Below are 6,000 nucleotides of genomic sequence, written 5' to 3' on the forward strand. Positions count from 1 at the left end.
CATAAAAGTATACATAAAAATGTGTAGCTTCATTCATAATAACCAAAAGGTGGAAACAACCCAAGTCTCTATCAACTGATGAATGGACAAATAAAATGTGGTAAATTCATACAATGGACTATTATTCAGCCTTAAAGGAAATGAAGCACTTAAATGTACTACAATGTTTATTAATCTTGAAATCATTAAACTAAGTGAAATGGGATGGTCACAGAAGATCACATATAGTATGATTGCATTTATATGAAATATCCAGAAGACAAATCCATAGAGAAAAATTCAGAAAGATTAGTGGTTGCCAGAGGCTTGGAAAGAGAGGAGAAAGCAGAGTGAATAGTAATAGGTTTGGGATTTCTTTGGGGATAGAAAATATTCTAAAGTTGCATGGTGGTAATGGTGCCATAACTATATGAATATACTAAAAATCACTGAATTGTACACTTTAAAAGGGTGAATGTTATGTGAATTGTGTCTCCATAAAGCTGTTATTAAACGCAGGCATACTTGCTTCACAATAATTTTGTCCTTGTTTTTGAGATATCAGCATTTTATTTAACTGTCCTACTTAATAGAAAACTAATAACTAGCAAGAATCAGCAAATTAATAATAACCAGCAGCAACAACATTTATCTCCTAGTGGAGAATGTGGGAGATGAAAGGCTGGGAATGTAAAAAGGAGCTTAAAGCAAAACAAAGCAAATTTAAAAGGTGTGGGAGGTTGTCAAACACAGTCTCTGCCTGGTGTGTGATCTGGTTGAGGAAGAAGGCTCTGTAGCAGGGCCCCCTCCTGTGGTCTGTATGGGGTTCGCTGCACAAGGGCACCAGGGTTCTACCATGGCCAGTAAGGGCTAAGATAATCTGTACTCGGTTCCCAAAGCCACGTGCCCTGTTGCACCTCAGGGTGCATCTGCCCAGAGAGGACACCTTTTTCTAAGCTACACAAAGATGGCACATGGCCTAGTGATAGCCCTTATCATAATAGTAAAGCAAGAGATAAGTGGTGACAGGCATGAAAGAAAAGGTTGTCACCAAGGGGTGAGGCAATTAAGTTTTCCTGAAAAGAATTGAGACTGGAATTGGGCCTTGAAGAAAGGGTTCCATTTGGACATGTAAGTAGATACCAGGAACCAGGGAGGAGGACATTTGAGATACTGAGAGAGGTAAAGACACTGGGATGCATGGAGGTATATTTAGGGAAAAGCATGTGGCCCAGTTCATCCATTTAGCAAGTGTTTACTGAGCTAAGTATTGGGGGCCAGTCCCTGAACTAAGCACTGGGACCAAAACAACATCAGACTCTGGCCAAAAGGGCCCAAAATCTAACAGGAGAAAGAAGCCAGCAATCACACTACAGTGAGATAAATGCTGATGGTAGAATGTTTAAAAGCCTCTAGGTTCTCTATAAACAGAGAAAGAGTGATTCATGTAGGCATTATTTTTCATTCTCCAGATGGTTAGGAGGTAATCCTGGCTGGTGAGTGCAGCAGGGAGAAGGAAAAAAAAAAGCGAGTGAAAATATTTTCCTGTATAAATAAAACAGATTAGGCAGTTCTCTGTTTGGAAACCTTATTGGATGTTAGCCCTGGAAAACTGGTTCTCTGAGGCTGATTTATTTTATGGCTAATTGTCTCCAAGCTATTGTCTTAAGTTAATGTGGATATGAAAACACTACAAGTGGCATATACTATGTTTTATTTCTTGCTTTAAGTTTGTATCCTCAAAGTAAAATGTCAGAGAATTTCTTCTCATTATTTCAATGGAAGACAAGAGAGGAGAGCTGATTTCACAATCACTTGGTACAGAGCCACTAATCATGACTCACATTCATCCTTGGAGACTCATTAGTTACTTAGAGGTGTGGAGAGGTGGCTGCTCAGAGACTAAAGTAATTGGAGTATCAAGTGCATTACCAACCTGGATACATACTAAATTTTTTTCTGGAAAAGTTGCTTTATAATATCAGATAATATTAATGTAATGGCTTCAGGATTCAAATCAACTGAATATTTAGGGGACCCAGTTCAAAATCATGAATCCCACCCATGCTAGATGATCAGACAACTAAAGTGTATTTGAGATAAAAAATTTAATCTTCTAAACCTGTGGTCGGCAAACTGCGGCTCTTTGGCCCCTTGAGTGTGGCTCTTCCACAAAATACCACAAAATACCACGTGCGGGCACGCACGTACAGTGCGATTGAAACTTCGTGGCCCATGCGCAGAAGTCGGTATTTTGTGGAAGAGCCACACTCAAGGGGCCAAAGAGCCGCATGTGGCTCTCGAGCCGCAGTTTGCCGAGCCGCAGTTTGCCGACCACTGTTCTAAACCAACTTCATCCAACTCCAGGTTGTATCTTACATCTCATAATCTTTTCTACAGATGACCCAGAAGCTTTAAATCCAGCTTGAAATGCCAGCTTCATATTATTATAAGGGTGATAATATCACAGGATGGTGTGAATGAAAAAAAAGCGCTCTTTGTTAAGTCTGACAAGTTTTGTGATGGGAAGTAACCTCACAGGGTGATCTGATCATAAATTCCTCAGTGGGCAGATCATATCATGGTGAGTAGTCATGTCCTGGGCCCATAAAAAGTTTATCTTTGCTTTAAGCAAGCCCTGTCCACTGTTCTTGTGGTTAACACACCTCTTTTCCAGACCTCTTAGAGGTGTCACCACGTAATCTTGTTAACCTTCCTGTAATCCACGCATAGAGACTTCCCTGCCTTGCTTTCTCTCACCTTTCTGTAAACTTCTTTCATTCCAAATGCGTCAAGAGAACTGCAAAACTGTTATTCTCAGAACATTGGCGATCTTGCTTCTTGGCATGTTAGTTTGGCTCAAATAAACTCTTAGGAAAATTCTCCACATGTTTGGAGTTTCTTACAACGACAATTGAGAAAGGAACTAATCAGAATGAATATATGGCATTGCCAACTAGTTTGTAGAACGCTGGAGGCCCTGGTATTACCTGGTTCTCATCTCATGGGAAGAGGCTGAAATGAAAGGACCTAAAACTGCCAGGATCACGTAGTGATCACAAGAAGGGAAGGACCTGGACCCACCGAAGCAGGTGGGCTTACCCTGACCCTGGCTTACCCCCTCGGCCCCACTAAATCCAGAAGGTCTGCCCTGGCTCCCGACACCCCAGTAGCCTGGCCAGAGCCGATGGGCATGTGCAGGCCACAGGGGGATGCCTCTTGAGCGCCTGGCTCTGGTGGCCTCATGGGACTGAACAACAGGAGAGACAGTTCTTGGTAGGATACCATGCCCGGGGCAGGCTTCAGACAGCAGACTAAAACCTACCCCCAGTCTTCCTGAGAGAAAAGGCCTGTTTACCTCACATCTAGAGGCTACAGAGGAGCTCTCGGGGATGCAGGTGAGGGTCGCCATCCTTGCACTCTCCCTTGGCCTTACTACAGCTGGCTGGTTCCTCCCAAAAAGAAACTTATACACTCTCCTGGAGCCCCGAGTTTTTCAAACTGTCACCAAGGGGACACCTCCAAATCGCCAGGTCTGGAGGCCAGCAGGAGTCACGATTGTGGTCCCACAGGACTGTATATACCAGTGATGGCGAACCTTTTGAGCTCGGCGTGTCAGCATTTTGAAAAACCCGAACTTAACTCTGGTGCCGTGTCACATATAGAAATTTTTTGATATTTGCAACCATAGTAAAACAAAGACTTATATTTTTGATATTTATGTTATATATTTAAATGTCATTTAACAAAGAAAAATCAACAAAAAAAATGAGTTCGCGTGTCACCTCTGACACGCGTGTCATGGGTTCGCCATCACTGGTATATACAGTATTTGCGTAGTTTAAAAGCTGCTGCCTGGGGCTCTGGCTTCCAATCCACCTGAAACTGGGTGCTGAGTGATATCCCACCCTTTGGAACACGGCCAGGGCTTGGCACAACCTCAGCAACCGGGACCTATCAAGAATTCATTGAGGGTGCTTAGATAGTCACGAAGGTTCCAGGAACAAGGAACGAGGGCAAAGTTGAACAATAAGGCCACTCCTTCAAGACTGGGAGAAGAGCTGTTTGGCCTAGTATTAAAAATAAATACAGAGAGACAAGCAAAATGAGGAATATGTTCCAAAGGAAAGAAGAAGACAGAATCCCAGAAAAAGAAGATTAATGAAATAGAGATAAGTAATTTATCTGAAGTAATGAGTTTAAAGTAATGGCCATCAATATGCTCAGAAGACTCAGGAAAAGAATGGATGAACAGTGAATCTTCTGGCATCACTCAGCTTTCGTCCACCACTAGGGCCATCTAACCCAGTGGTTCCCAACGTAGGGCTCACGCCCTACAGGGGAGCAATTTGATTTTTAAGGGGGGCAATTTGAGAATGAGTTACTAACAGTGAATTTTTTGTATTTCTTATGGTTCTAGGGGTCTCATATATAGTATATAAACATATATTGTGATGTATTTATGCATTTCAATTCTCTATAATGTTTTGAAATTTTGCTATTTTTTTCATATCACTTCATATTATTGTGTGTTTTTTAATGATTTTTTCCTCAGTACTTCAACTGTCCTTTCGTTCTTTTATTTTTCACTTTCATGGATGCCATGTTCTTTGGAAACTTGTTTAGACCAAGTTAATGGCCTTTTAGGCTTCTTCCACGTGAATAGGAGTTCACTTTTTGAATAATAAGAATTATATGTCACGGGAGGGGGCATCAGGATTTTAGAGATGCTTAGGGGGGGCATGGACAAAAGAAGGTTGGGAACCACTGATCTAACCCGAAGGCCTGCAGTTGATCTGCCTTTGGGCAGTTGCCTTCCCTTTCCTGTTGATTGTTTACCTCACTCACCTTGTCAGATTGGAACTTCAGTCCTTAACTTTAAAGCCCCGTGTATATATTCATATCCTGGCGCCCCTACTATATGTTCTGGTCATTATTTTCAGGGGGACATAGGTTTTAAGGAAGAGTCTGTTGGCTTTTTTTTTTTTTTCTTTGAACGTTTTCCCAGACGTGTTTAGGTTGCCTGGCCTGTTAACAGCCCCAAAGATGGCACCAGTTTACTCAGTCACTCTTCAGTGATGAAGAGGCTTGTTGGAGTACACCCCAGCGTACTCCTGGTTTTCACACCTTTGTGTAATAACTTGCTCTTGAGTGTGCACTAGACCTAGTGATTTGCCTCTAAAAACAATATGGCAGGAAAGATGGGATGCCACTTCTGAGATTATGTTATAAAAAGACTGTGACTTCCGTCTCTCTCTCTCTCTCTCTCTCTCTCTCTCTTTCTCTCATTCACTCTCTCTTTCTCTCTCAGATTTCTCACTCCAGGGGAAGCCAGCTGTATATTGTGTGCAGCCCTGTGGAGAGGCCCGCATGGCAAGAACTAATATCTCCAGCCAGCTGCCATAAGAACCTGAGGCTTGCCATCAAGCACTTGAGTGAGCTTAGAAATAGAACTTGCCCTAGTTGGGCATTAAGATAACTGCAGCTCCAGCAGACACCTTGACTATATAGCCTATGAGAAACCCTGAGCCAAAAGCATTCATATTCCTGACACACAGAAGTTATGAGAAAATAGAAGGCCTTTGTTTTACGTTGCTAAGGTTAGGAATCAAGTGTTATGCAGAATAGATGACTAATATCCCTAACAAAAAGGTGAATGGATCTACAAGAAGTCCTGACAGGCCAAAATGATTGTAGAATACTGAGGGTTCTGCGTTAATGGGAGGGGCCTAGAACCACATTCTAAATGCAAATCTAAGGTTCACAGATGTTAAGCAGCTTGTGAAACCAAAGCTCACAGATGTTAAATCACTAGACTGCACACATTAATGCCATGTGTGAATCTAGTAGGAAACAGGATCAAAAAGGTTGAACTGCATAATTTTGTAGTGGAAGCAATTTATTCATTTTGTGATTTTTTCCCCCCAATAAGTATCTCATGGCCCAGACACTGAAGTGGAAAATAGATAGCATCTCTATGCAGGGCCGGGGAATGGCAAAGTTGGGATGTTGAAAAGTCGG

General features: G+C 42.1%; 1 protein-coding gene across 2 annotated transcripts in view; it reads left to right on the forward strand.

Annotated features, from left to right (window-relative positions):
* MINPP1 (multiple inositol-polyphosphate phosphatase 1) overlaps positions 1-5,580 on the forward strand; it is a 40,597-nt gene extending 35,017 nt beyond the window's left edge. For both annotated transcript variants that reach the window (XR_001364001.1, XR_001364002.1), the window contains 2 exons: positions 2,380-2,563; positions 5,291-5,580. The gene's annotated coding sequence lies outside the window, so the exon portion shown is untranslated. The remainder of the gene's footprint in view (positions 1-2,379; positions 2,564-5,290) is intronic.
* The last annotated feature ends 420 nt before the right edge of the window (positions 5,581-6,000 follow it).

This window comes from Myotis brandtii, unplaced genomic scaffold (genome assembly GCF_000412655.1).
Source record: "Myotis brandtii unplaced genomic scaffold, ASM41265v1 scaffold475, whole genome shotgun sequence".
Classification (NCBI taxonomy): Eukaryota; Metazoa; Chordata; class Mammalia; order Chiroptera; family Vespertilionidae; genus Myotis; species Myotis brandtii.